The sequence below is a fragment of the Molothrus ater genome, chromosome 4 (assembly GCF_012460135.2).
Source record: "Molothrus ater isolate BHLD 08-10-18 breed brown headed cowbird chromosome 4, BPBGC_Mater_1.1, whole genome shotgun sequence".
In the NCBI taxonomy this organism is placed as follows: Eukaryota; Metazoa; Chordata; class Aves; order Passeriformes; family Icteridae; genus Molothrus; species Molothrus ater.
The window spans coordinates 5,197,963-5,212,520 of NC_050481.2; the positions used below are offsets into that span (position 1 = coordinate 5,197,963).

General features: G+C 41.3%; 1 long non-coding RNA gene across 1 annotated transcript in view; it reads right to left on the reverse strand.

The window, feature by feature from the left end:
* Positions 1-1,530: 1,530 nt before the first annotated feature.
* LOC118685804 (uncharacterized) overlaps positions 1,531-14,558 on the reverse strand; it is a 145,798-nt gene continuing 132,770 nt past the window's right edge. Inside the window, exons 4-6 of the long non-coding RNA XR_004980042.2 lie at positions 2,561-2,685; positions 1,840-1,990; positions 1,531-1,700 (exon numbers count right to left, since the gene is read on the reverse strand). This is a non-coding gene — a long non-coding RNA (uncharacterized LOC118685804). The remainder of the gene's footprint in view (positions 1,701-1,839; positions 1,991-2,560; positions 2,686-14,558) is intronic.

Genomic DNA, 14,558 nt, shown 5'->3' on the forward strand with positions numbered 1-14,558 from the left:
CTCTTTTGCCAGTCATCTGTTTCCCCACCCAGGTGGCTCACAGTGCTTTCCTTGACTGTGTTCATCTGGGCTGAGGTTGCCAAACAACCAGGGTGTGGCCAGATCCCAAATCCCAGTGCAGACTCACTGACCACCCCTATTTCCAGCTCCAGGCACGACAGCCCCGGAGAGGCTCGCAGGTTGCAGCATGTGCATTAATATGGCTTTGCTTTCTCATATCCTTATCTCTAACAGCAAATCTGTGTAGCTCAGGATATGAACTGCAAATGAGAGATGAGGAACTGGTTAGTGCTTATCGAGAACGATGGAATTTGAGATCTGGAGATGAAGGGGGGTTGTTAGCTGTGTTTTTTTAATGAGAGGACTGGCTGATGTTTATCAGCTGACCCCTGTTTCAGGTAACGGAGCAGTTGGCAGGGAGCTGTTCCTACTGATTAGATTGAGTGAGTTGGTATTCAGATTAACTTCTGATTTCCCTCGTATTATTTGTACAAGCTCTTTATTGCTCTGGATAATTCTCCCCTTCCTGGTTTAGGAAGTGGAACTAACATCCTCCTGGAGCACTGCTACCAGCTCACCAGATTTTATTATGTGAGACGACATGATGGTCATAGATTAACTCAACCTCTTACTATTTTTCTGTATTAAAATTAGACCTCTGTGACATTTGCTTTGTTCTAACCAAACAGGAGTAATGCACAGCTTTATCATCTAGGATAGATTTATGGTACTGAGACCTATCAGAGTATTACTTTTAATCAACATTTCTGTGGCTAAGGCAACTGCTGTCTCCTTTCTGGATTGAATATTTGTGTAACCTGAGTGGCTTTCAATCCTTGCTTGTTCTGAGAGTCCTCAAAACTCTTCTGCTGTGGCTGGAAGGAATTATGTTCTTCCCTTCTCTCTCCCCTGCTAAGCTCAATACTGTATCTTTGGGTTTCTTACCTCTCTTGTAACCTGTTATTTGTCACTGCTTTGTCTTCCCTGCCACAACAGATCCTTGACGTGAACCATCAGAGGAGCAGATTCATAACCAGTTTTTCAAAAGTTCCCTTATTGGATGTACAAGCCTGACCCCAACAGACCTTGCAATCACAGGTGAGAGTCCAGGTAGAACAAGTAATAACTTCACACATATGTACGTGAGCATTTCCACTACACTAGCAAACACATTTTTAGTGACATTTCCTTTTCCAACCTGGCTATCAAACCTCATATTTCACATGTCTGTAGAGAAGACCAGGTTTGTTTTCCATGAATGGGCCGCATTATGGGGATTTTTTTATGTTATTCCATCTCCTACAGGCTTTTATCCAAACCAAGCAACTAAAATAAAACATGGCTTCCTTCCCTGAGATGGTTTCATAGCCCAGCTCTCCAACTTTCTCCCGTACCACAAACATGCAACACAATTGTGCAAGAGCCGAGGAAGGAATGGTGAGATCAGAGCCGTGACTGCAGACATCCTGACATGGGGATCTGGCACTTATTCAACACAAACACAATTAGAGGACTTACCCTTGCGTGAAGTATTTGCTTTCTTGATAGTCACCAGCCTTAACCTCTAGGAATGCTTACGAATCAGATAGCGTTCCTTGAGGAGGGAGAGCCTTTTCAAGCTCCTCTGTCCTGCTTTAGCCAACACAGACACAAAGAAGAAAGAAATTCCGCCGCGTCCTACAACTTCTCCCAGGGAAAGCCTTTAAGAAGCAGAGAAGAGTTGTGGTCTCAAAATCCCTGCCAAGGATTTGAGAGCACAATATCATGCAGTGCTTGCTCCTGTTCCTACTATCAGCAGGAAAAAATAACACCACAAGAGACAAACTTTGAAATTCTCACCAAACATGAAAGCAGGAGGGTTTCCTGAGTCCTGCTCCTTGGCTTTGCAATGCAGTTGACTTGTCTGGCAGTGGTGATACCGCAGAAGGATGGCAGAGATTTGCATGTCTTGGAAGGCTCATTTGTGTGCATCTGCACTGATATTTGTGAGCTGGATGCAGAAAAAGGTTCATTAACTTAGAAAATGTAACCTAGTGTACATGGGTGTTATACAACTTACAAATCCTCAAGTCTCACAAGACAAATATTTCAGTAGAATAATTACAATCAGCGTAAATCCTGGGCTTTTCACAGAGTAACAGCATCTTCAAAATGGCAATAGCAGCCGACCTCTAATAAAATATCTGCTGGCAAATTGGTCAAATGTCAGTCTGGCACAGCAGTTGCAAAGGGAAAGTCTTGTTCCAAAATGTCCAATAATTTAAATTATTCTCATCTCAAACTGCATCAGTGACACATGAGAACTAGGCCAAAGGAGGGCCCACTGGTGTAACAGACCAGTTGGATTTCCAGATGATGCAATGTGACATGACACGACTACCACAGCCTCTGCAAGATACACAGAGGCTTAAATGGCATAACATAAAACAAAATAATAACAAAAGAAAGTGGTGAAGATAACTCCAACCCAGAAGCACTGAAGTGAGCTGAGAGGCTCTGACCTGTGTGACCTGCCTGAGAAAACCCAGCACCTCCCTGCAGGACCACTTTTCCATACCACCTTTAAAACTGCATCCTGGAGCAGCACTGCAGCAGCTGTAGGAGGAACAGTTGTGCAGTGTTGTGCCTTCCCAAGTGACCAGATGCACTTTTCCATCTTTAGCAGCTTCCACAAATATCAACAACCTGAAAAACAGTGGAGATTGCCAAAATATCAGATATCTGAATCCAGTCAGAACGAGACACTCCCAAAAATATTTCCAACACTCTGAAATTCACACACACACACACACCTCCTCATATACCCAGGGGAAAATTTTTGCATGTGACCAAAGGAAAATGACAACAATGCCTCAGATAGATATCAATGGTCACAGAGTTCCAAGCTAAGGAGCTGATTTAGGCTATTTTGGTGCACACAAAACAACCTGGCCATGCTCAAAGGACAGACTGCCTGAGCACGTTAGTAAAGCAGTTGCATCAAGAGAGCAAATAAAGCAACTAAAACACATTTCTGGAGTAGCACAGTTGACATCTGCAGACCCACCCAAACCAGGCATTTGTCCCAAAATAAAAAATTGGCAACCAGCTATGAATGGTTGCTGGTCTTGACTTTTTGATACTCCACTAAAGAAGCACAATATAAATCTGCAACCCTGTATCCGGACAATGATTGGAATACATCAAGAAAAAGCTTGCAGTCATTCCAGATGAAAAAAAAACACAAAAGGGGAAAAAAAAGAGAGAGATTTCAAAATCTAAGAGTGCTTATAAACAAGGATGTTACTTTCCCCTTTCTTATCCAGAACTGCCCTTAATTGAAAGGATCAGTATCTAAAGCAACTGGTGCTGCCCTGCACATGAATCCCCTTTGCACCTCTTCCCTCTTATTTCTTCAGTGGTTTTATTAACATTAGTGACTTATCTAAGTATTAGAATGCTTGGCTGCTTGGAAGCTTATCAACAGCAAATTTTATGGGCTGTTTAGTGATGGAAACAGGAGGAGATGGAGCTCTCCCCCCCCAGCTACCTCGATATGGAAGTCTTCAAGAAGCCATGGAATGTGCTCTCTGGTATTTTTGGTATCTTTAAAGTGTCAAGAGTGCAGAATTTCTCTTGTCAGTTGTCACAGTGTGACTCACAATTAGAGACATCTGCTCTGCATTCACCTCCCCAGGGGCACCGCTCGTTTTTCACCAGCTTCCTGTTGTTGACAGCACAGTTCCTCCCTGTATCACTCTCCACCAGCACCCATGCTCCTCGCAGACATTGCAGCAGGCTTAAGCAGATTTCCCTTGGGAAAGCCCTTCCCCTTGTTTTGCTAGTGATTGGAAAAAATATAGAATGTTGAGAATGCTCTGAAGGCAGAGGCTGTGTTTCTAAAGGAACTGAACAAATTCCATTCTTTTTTTTTTTTTTTTGTCAGGAGGACTCCATTGGTTTTTGATCTCTTGCAAAAATCTCCACATTTTCTCTACATCCAATTTTCATTTCAAGCAAGAGAGCAGCTTGAAAAATGAAATGTTATTTGTGCTGAGTCCTTGTCAGTAATTGGTGTAAATGGGTGACTAATACTACCAAAATATTATTCAAATTTTTCAAATACTGAAAATAATTTCAAATATTAAATTTCAGATGAGGAACACGCTGCCTTCCCTTCCTACTCCACCCAATTAAGAAAACAGTTGTTCTGCAAGTTTTTCACACCAAACCCTTAAACTGAGGTAGACTGACCATCCCAAGCACAGATCCATGCTTTGTGCCTGGTTAATGTCTGGACCATGCAGAAATACCAAACACCACCTAGGGTGGGTATGGCTGCCTGAAGCACAGATCTGTTGTGTGTTCTACCTATTTTAGGTACACACACCCCTGTGGACTGGAAATTTTATTTCTTAGGCTCTGACCAGTAGTAACAGATTTGAGATTCTACTTCCCCCAAGAATCCAGCTTTCTTTAAAGGATCTCCATTCCTGCAGGAGCATAAGATCTTAGATGTTGACAGTTTCTGTAGTCCTTCCTCCTTGATCTTGGTCCAGTGCTTCCCTGTTATGTCCCCTGCACAAGGAGCAGCCCAACAGAAGATTTAATGTTCAACACAATATAAAAGGCATCTTCCACAAAGATTATTAATTTTAGGCACATAACACTTTTTCCTGACCCTTTAGGGCAGCTCTGCCTGGTTCCTGACCTGACACTGGTGAAAACCAATAATGTCCATGGTACTCCCCCACTCCAAATAAAGTTGTAAGTCATCTGTTTTGTTCCACATCCTGCCAGCAAATATTGCATAACTTTTTTTTTCTTTTCTTTTTTTTTTTTTTTTTTGTGATTTGCTGGGATATTTCCAGGACCTGTGTTTGACTTCTCCCAGGAACAGACTCTTCCTCATATATTCACAGTGCTCCAAGCACAAGTTTAGCAGACTCCAGCTCATGATGCATCTGCACTCATTCAGTCACAACACGTCAATGCAATGCACAGAAGCCTTTCATTTGCCTTCTAAATCAGGAGTGTAACAGCTGAAATATTTCTCACTGACCCTGGTCTTCAACACAAAACTAAACTTTTCTTTGCTATTTCAACATTCACTCCACCAGGATTATATTTAAGGTCAACACAATTTGGGCCCTGGACCCAGACTGCTTAAATTATTCAAAAAAATATGAACCCATGCCAGTTAAATCAAGAAAATATGTTCTAGAAAAGATAAAACACATCCTCTGTTTAAAAACACATTTCCAAAAAGCAACTCTAAACTCATAAAACTGTTATGAAATCCACAGCTCCTCCAAACATGAGGAGAACTCTCTGCAAGCTAGAATATTAACTCATATTTGTTGGGTAATCTAGTAAATCCAGATGGGGAGAAATTGGAAAGGAAAAAATGGATTCTTTCAGTGTTACCTCAGATTGTTCATCTATTACACAGCCCAGGCACGTATCTGCATTGAAGGCTTTCAATGTTCCACAGCTGAATTCTCACTTAAAATCTGCATTTGCTGAAGGCATGAGAAGATGGATTCAAAATAGTTTCTACAGGATCAATCATGGAGCTGCCACTAAAAGGCCTTAAAATGCATTTGCCACTCAATAATTATTGTTCCAGTAGACTGTAGCAAATTATTTTTACAGATTACAAACCCACTGCCTTGGCCACCTATTAAACACAGTCTTCTCTTGGACTGAAGAGCTCTTTCTGATAACTGTTGTTCTAAAAAGTCAATACAAGTCAAGGTTGGGTATTTTCCATTTACGAGGCTTGGAGAACCGGATATGACAGCCTGCTCATCACACTTCATTTCTCTGATCTTTGTTTCTGTTTCCTGCTCATTCTACCAGTAACTTCAGTCCATTTTTGTTCAGTAATTTCCCAGCATTTTAATGATGGAACCATAAGCAAAGCTACACAGCTAAATAGTTTATTCTTAGCAAATATAGCTATGTGTTTGTACCCTGGGTCATACCTGCCAGAACTCGCATGTTTTAAAAAGGAACATCCAGCAATAAAGACTAAGATGTACTTTGAAATGAAATTTAAATTAAATTCAATGGAAATGCACTCAGTCCTTTGCAGAAGAGCGAACTGGTAGCAAGTTGGATTGAAAAATCAAAATCATACTGAGGGACAGTCTAATTCTTTTCAAGCAAAACTGTTTAATGTATAAAAATTATTGTGACTGAAGGAATCTGGTTTTCGACTGAAAACCTCAAGCGTTACATCACAGAGGGACCTGAGGCCTTGCATTCTAATTATTAATTTCATAAAAGATCCCAAGAGCAATAGAAAGGTCATGAGAGCTGCTCCAATCCATGGGCAGTTAAGCAGGAGAATGCTTGGGTGCCCTTTAGCCTTTGAGTGTGCTGCAGGACAGGGGGGTTTGGTGCTAAACGACAAATTGAGTTAGAAATATTTAAGTCATAAACCATAGTAAATCTTTTAGCACTTGAAACACCATGAGACACTCCAAGCTGAGAGCAAATGAAGTGTTAGTCTATGCATGTTTAAAAATGCACAGAGGCTGTGTTTACTGAATTATCCATTTTTTCACTATGTCTCCTTTAGGAAGCTGACATCCAACAGTTTCCCACCAAAAGAAACAATTTATGAAAAGTGCCTCTATCATGGGTTAAGAAAAGAAAATAATATGCATCTCTCTGAAAGCAAAATAATGTAGGTTGCAAAGTCAAGGACAGCTAAATTAGGAAGTGGCAGATTTATGTGTGCCTGCATAACCTCTACTTGGCCCTCTTGTAGGTCCTGTGCCCCGAGTGAGACAGAGATCCTGTGGAAAAAATAGTATGTGATTATGCAATTAAAGACTATATCTTAACACAAAAAGTATTTGAATTAAGGTTCTGTTGGCATCTGTGAATATAACATTTCCTAACATTTAAATTCTGGGCTTTGCAACCTTAGCACAGAATTTCTGTCAGGTGATATCTTCACATGGCTTTTATGCATAGGTGCAAATTAATTCTAGCCAAATTACCAAGACTTTATTGCCACACAACAGTTTTCTCTTTACTGCGAGTTGAAGAAAGAAGAATATCAGGAATCATCTGTAAAAGATGCTCTTCCTGGAATGGGAAGAATAGCTGTGGCCCTTGAGTGGAGTCAGCAGAAACTGTATATAAAATTGGTTCATCTTCCCTTGTTTACTGGTCAGTGTTGTGATCAATATCAAAATGAGCACACTGAAATAGATTATTGCTGCCTAGATGAATCTCACCATATGCTTGGCTTTTGTTATCAGAGACCTCTAAAATGAGAGGGAGATAAATTGTCTCTTCCTAACTAGTTCTGAAAGCCTGCACAGAATTCCTAAGGAAGACTCATTTGGACAGGAACCTTCCTACCAAAAGCCTTCTGACCAACAGGACTGCACACTCCTGGGAAGGAGAAAGTTTGAAGGAATTGCCACCACAATTCCACCACTTCTTCATGCCAAGTCCCTCGGGGCCTGTCCTGTTCTGACACAACCCTTTCACAAGAGAGGAGAGCAAACTTTTTGCTTCCCTGCTAAAAGCAGACAACAGAATCCAGCATAAACTTTGAGCTGAATTTGAGTCAATGTAGTTCTTGTTATTTTAATCTCTCCTTTCTTTGCTTTATGGATTTAGTCAGGGAAATCAAATATTGAAAAAGCATGTTAAGTGCAATGCAAGCTGAGACTGTAAAAGTGCCAAATTGATTAATGAAGTTACTATAAAATTTGCCACACTGTTTAAGTAAATGATGGTATAAAGTCATCACCCTACAGAATAACAGAAAATGTCATATATTTCTGAGTCATCATAGTTGCAGAGAGTCATCACTTTTCACTCCGACTTTTACACTTCTAGAACCTTAGACCTTCTTCAGTATATATGACATTTTTGGATTAAAAGTTAGACAAAACCTGTGTATTCTGAGAGTCATATGAACAAAAAAAAAATGCCTCTTGAATCCAGATCCTAAATGTCTAGCCAGGAATAAATGTTTCCTTACAGATTTTTAAATGCTTGGGGAAAAAAGTAAAAAGGGAAAAAGAAAGGCTGCTCAAGTTTGGAAATATTTCTATAACAAAAGCTGCTCCAAAACATTGTGTGCTACAAAAGACTGTGGCAAACAGTATAGGTGCAATTAAGACACTGTTGTCTTGACAACATCATGCAAGAAATGAAAGAAGCATTACTGTTTCATGGAAGAAAGCTGCAGTGCTATTTTTTAAATTCAGAATATTCCACTCAAGGATCTCAAAAGCATTGCTGAAAATGAATGAGCCAAATAGCTATCAAGGGAAACCAGACTTCACTTTGAGACTACAGTGTAAAATCCAAACTCTGAAAAACCAGTATCAAGCAATGCTACATCAGGACAAACCACTAAAGCTTGCAGGAGCTGTGCTGCATGTTTTGGGATTAGCTCTCCTGCAGTGTTCATTTTCATGGATAACTATCACTATGGAAAATGGGGTCACTGGGGTCTATTACCCTTACCCTGGCTTTCAGCAGGCCTCACTTTTGCCCATATCCTCTTGTGATGCTAAAATTGAGAAGGGATTTAAGAAAAGTCCAGGAGTAACAGCTGGACTTCCCAGGACAGCAGGTCCAGTGTCAGGGCTGTTACCCAAGTGATCCTTGCAGGACAGGGAAAAGTCCTGTCCATGAGGAACAGATGGCAGAGAAGCAGCGAGGGCTGGATCCCATTAGAGGTTATCACAAAATATGCCACACTGCCTGCTGCAAGCCCTGGAAGCCTTTGGGCCCAGATGTAGAAGCTACAAGGAGCCCAGAGACCACTTCTGGGCGCAGAGTGGAATGTGCAACATGGGGCCAAGAGTTGTCCCACCTGAGAAGCCATTTAGCTGTGTCACTGAGGTGCTGCAGCACAGAGAGCAGAGCTGGGAGAGGGAAACACCAGCTCCCACCCAAGAGCAAGAGCTTTGCTCTGCTAGGGAACAACTTGGGAAAAGGCAGAGCCATCAGCCCCAGGGTGTGCTTTGTGCCCCACAGGCAGCTTGACAGAGAAGTCCTCAACTTGGAGAATGCCTTCAGTTCAAAAGATCCCACTTGAATGTGAGGATACACACTGGCAACAGCGGGCTCCTTTGAGGTACATTTCCCCTCCCAGCAATATTTACCTAAGAAATTTCATGGACAGAAAAGAACAAGTGAAAGGGAATATTCAGATACATGACAGGAACAGTCTTTACTGCAATTGCTTTTTCAGCCAGCACTTTGTTTTCTTTTAGTGGAAGCCTGACAGTCATAAAAAGCCATTGTAAGTGCAGCCCACTGAGAAGCAAACCACAGGCCTGCCTGCAATGCTGAGGCTCGGGATCATTACGTTGTTAGCGTGCCACCCGGAATCCAGGCAATGCATCCGCTTGCTCTATTAAATTAAAGCATTTCCTGCAGCAATTGAGGAAGGATAAAGAAAATAGGTGCTATTATAACAGCGTTGTGTGATTGGCCTTGTTTTCTGCAAGCCATTAGGACATGGCAGCTTCTAACTTGGAGAATTGCAGGATCTCTCATCTCCCATCCATTACCACCAGGACATAAATGAGAAGGGCTGGAGCCAACAGTATTGCTGTAGATATACAAGCTGCAAAGAGGACAAGGATCTGTCTCTAGTGGTTTTCACTGTTTCAGCTTTCCCAGGTTATGCATGCCCTGCACTGCAGGTTTCTATCTCCCTTAGTCATCCTGTGTTTCGGCCACTGCTCTTCCTGTGGGACCCTCCTGGGTGTCTGCCTCTCTCTGCATTTCATAAGGAGATTACTTGGAATGGAAGTAGACAGGCACAGGTGGTGGGACCACCTGCTACAATCTCTTCAGTGCTTTTGGATAGTATAATAGTGCTTGGATTTAACCTTCATATTTCCTTTCTTTTTTTTTTTTAACCTAAAGTTAGCTTTCAATTCATTTATTCAGTGGTCTGAAAGGAGGAATTATGATGAAAGACACTATTCCCTTGGTCCTGGAAAAGCAATTTGCTAGAATATTGTTCCCAGGACAACAAGCTCATCCTTTGTGTTATTTCAAAACCTCTGGCAGGAGCAACAAAACTGCAACCCAAAAGCTCTTTTTAAGGTATTTATCCTTCCCTTCACTGCCTAACAATTTCATGTGCCTTCTTGTCTGACTGCTCCTGCCAGCTCCCAGATTTTATGTGGCCATCCACAGCAGTAAAAGAGTATCTCACTCCCTCATTTGGCTGTGTTACAGCGTTGAAGGGTATCTACAACAATGACTTACAGCAGAGGGTTTCTTCTGAGTATAAAATAGAACGCTCAGTTTGGTTAGGCTCTTGTTTACACAAATAATTAGAAAAAAACCCAACAACTAGTGTTGATTCTAAAGAAGCCACATTTTCCATGAACTTGCTATTTTGGGACTGAGAGTCAGATAGTCTCAGTCTAGCCCAAGAGGGAAGAAGAAATCCACTAATGGCATTGCAGTCTAAGAAAGACAGCTGAACACCAAATTTAAGTGGGGCTTCATACAGTTGGAGTCCCAATTAGAATCAGCAAGAAGCCCCAAAAGTACACTGACAAAGGGTATTTAGTACACAAATAATTTTGAGACAGATACTACAGCTTGCAGCCAGGGGAAAGAAATATTTTCTCAACTTATTTCATATTTAGCCTTTGTAATCACAGAAACACTTTTTCTATTTCTGGCAGAAACATTTATGCTAGATTTTAACCAAAAAATCTGCCTAAATCACTTGCTTAAGGTAAGGTTGGGTTTTTCCTGCACATTGTAGAGAGCATGAGCAAACTGTGAGGTCATTTTATGGCATGTATCTCTGGGAGCACAACCAGAAGCATCTAATGCAAAACAAGCCTCTCAGGTGCACTTGTCCTGAGTGCTCTTTGGGGCTTGGCACTTAACAAAAGGGAACAGTTTTATAATGTCACTTGAGAATCTGGAGATGGAGACGTTATTCCTGAGCTGATATGAGATGTTAGGCAACTTGGTTTTCATCCCAGTGTTTGTTTCTGCCTGCAAAAACGTGGGATAATTTTTATTCCCTCTCTCAGCTTTAAAAGAAAAATGCCTAGGCACATTATTATTCATTCCCAAGTGCTGCTTCATTTGAATTTAGGCAGGATGTCCCTCTGCCCGTGGAGGTGATATTTTCTAGCATCTTTAGTCTGCCTGCAGTGTTTCATTTGTGATGTGCATGTCGTCTTTCACTGGGATCCCATAATTTTCCCCTGGAATTTACTCAACCCTCAGCTCTTAAATTGACAGAAGATTGGACTGAGCAAGCCAACAGTGACAGACCTAATTGAAAGCACTTACATCTTTAGAGTACAGCAATGATGCAAAGATTTACCTGTGGTTATGGAGGGAATGTGTGCAGGCTCTGTTTCACAAAGAAGCACTGTGTATGCCATTCTTCTCAAGAGTCTGTCTTTTGTGCCTTCAGTACCTACAGGAGTGATCAGGAATGCACAGAGTTTGCATTCCTGCAGATACATTATCTGAAAGTGTGGCCCTTTGTTTGCTTTCCTCCTGTTTTGTTCTGTTAGTCCTTCATTGTAAGAGAGACCTGTTTTATACATTCCATTTTTCTTGGTCTTCTTGGCACCTTGCGGTCAAACACTGCTCCAGACTGATCCCTTGCTTTACAATGCACTGGCAGCACATCTATGTAAGAACAGACAAAAGAGCGTTCTTGCCATCTGATGATTTCATTTCTAGCTCTCCAGCACCTTTTGTTATTTCAGGGTATTTTTTCCTGGTGGGAATGGGCACATTCAGCTGTTGTTTTCATGCTGAAAGCCTGTGTGGAAGCACTTCCCTGTTGGTTTTTTTTTTTTTTTTCCAGACATGTCTTTCAGCATGTTTCCAAAGGCTTGGAATCAGCACATTGTGTTGTGACATGTGCATACTTGACATTGCTTTGTTCTCTGACTTCCTTTTGCCTGCAATCTTTAGGAAGTTATCTTACAATTAGAAAGGAATTTTGAGTCAGTGTTATTGCAGACCCAGCATATTGTCCTCTGCCATCTGCAAAGAAGAAAGCCTGGAGGAGCAGGAGGGAAGAAAGTCATTTCAGTATTTTTAACTGCGTGAGCCACGTAGGAGTCAGTTCACTGCATAGAGAGTGACTGCAGCTCTGACTTCTGCCAGAAAAAAAAATTGCATTACACACTACAAACACCTTTTCTTATTAAATGAATTAAAGGGAATGCAAGGGCATTATGGTAACCATATGCAATTTGATACATCCTTTTTTCAGTGTTTTGCTCTTGATTAGTGAGTCTCTTATCATCCAGCAAAAGTGACAAGGTATCTTCTTCCTGAGAAGTTTACAAAGATTTCTTTTCTTTTCACATGTGCACCTTTATGTAAAGGAACTCTGTTCATTTCTTCTGTAAATGAAGCTGGTAAAAACAATCAAGTTTTGTATGATCTCAGTGGTAAATACATTCATATTTAGCTGACTAAAAAGCACAGATTTTTCAAAATTTTATGGTGTTCTCCTTTTTCTTCTTGTATTTTATTCTCAGCCTCCTAGAGCAGAGACAAGAGGACAATTGGTTTTGAACTGCTTCCCTGTACAGGCAGCACAGCTCATTTTCGACAGGAGGGGAAATCTTGAGAGGTGTCTCAGAAAAACTTGCACATGGAAAGCCCTGCTTTCCCACAGCCCAGTCAGGCACCACCTGGCAATACTGAAAACACCTTTAAAATGGTAAACACACTGAAATGCTTACCATTGTGCCAGAAAAAAAAAGAGTTGAAGTAGCAATAAGAGACTGTGGCAGGAAGAAAGCAGCCATACCCATGCTGATGTAACATGGAGACCTTCTCCGTTGGAATGATGTCTGCAGTCAGCTCCTGACTTCTGGACAGGAGTGAGGGACGTACCCTGCAGTCAGACAAGACCCATGGTGCACCATGGTGTCAGGCACGTGTGCTACACCTCTCTGAGCATCAGCTTACTCTGGGTGTGAACACTCAGGTTTTAACTTTACTGCATTATTTCATAATAGATGTGTGATTTCCAGCAGCACTGTACAGACAAGTGTTGGTCCGTTATGAGAGAGGTGGGGAGAGCATCTCCCTAAATAATATTCTGAGCAGCTTTTTCTTTACGCACCATAAAATACACATTGTAATGCTTGGAACAGAGATTTTGGTGTCAGGAGGCCTCATCTTCCTGCTGAAGTGGAGAGATTTTTTTCCTTGGAGTCAATAAAAGTGTAATAACACATCTGCTTCAGGCTTCAAGACCCAACCTGAGGAAACAGAGCTTTTTACAGACACACAGAGGATCTCCAAGCATCAGCAAGGAGTCTCTGCTTTTCACTGTGCTGACTTCCCTTCACCAAATTCCCTGAAAGACCCCACTTGAGTGCATCCACATGGTGGAGGGTGAGTGACACCCAAATAAACAGCAGCTGGACTGATTTCCCAGCTGGATTCTGCAGGGAGCGTGGGTGCAGGGCTCTGCTGGAGCTGTGAGAGCAGCCCCAGAATTTCCAGCCAGCAGTGCAGAGACAGTGCAGGATTTCCCAGAGACGGATCGGATGTCGGAGCACCGCAGTCCTTGGCTCTGGATAGACAGGCTGGGCCCATCACAGGAAGTCCGGAATATTGAGCAATTATTCAACCACTGAGCAAGACAGGGCTATTTAGATCCCAAGTGGTAAAGGGCTGCTTAATTTTTTTCATTAGGAGCTCTCCCTCTGCAATCTGTTTCAGATCACTGCATAGCAGGGAGAGTGTATGTCAAAGTCTGTGCAAGACTGAGAGCTTGCAGCATAACAATGAATAAAGTGTAAAATATATATTTGCCAAAAATACAGGAATCATAATTCGTATAGCTATAACAGAAGGAAAGAAAATCATGCTGGAAATTCTAACATAAGAAAATCAACAAGACGGAAATGGCTAATCCTTGGGGAGGAAAAAAAGGCTTTTTTTAATGTTAGAAGTTGAGGGTTTTCCTTGTTTATGGCAAAAAAATCCCCACAATTCAATTTACTAACTCTACAATCTAAGGATTAAAATGTATGAAATATAAAACCAACAAGAGCAAAGAGAAAATTATTCTCCCCTTGCAAATTTGCTTTCAGTCATTCAGTAAAATGCTTTTAATTACTACAGTATAAATGGCATTGAGGGTGCTCACTTATGACAACCACAAAAATTGGAAGTTTGTATAATGTCCTGTCCAGCATGGGGCACATCAGATGATTCCTTAGACATTAAATAATTTATCTGTAATATATTTTCCACACATAGACATCCAGCTTGATAGGGTAGAATAGTAAATAACTGTACATGGGCACAGATAGATTCAGGATATTCTTCTAAAAACTGCTTGTTTAATTCTTATTTTTTTAACAGAACACCTCAGAGTAATCTATCATTTTTTGGCACCACTGTCATTTATTAGTGTTATCTAAGTTGTACTACTTTCCTTGTCACATCATAAGTTAACCTTCCCTAATCACCACCCTGGACATTTACCAGGCCCTCTCTGGGGAGGTGTTTAACCAGAGGCACAGTTTTCCTGTTATTATGTACTCCAGGGTTCTGAAAGCTTG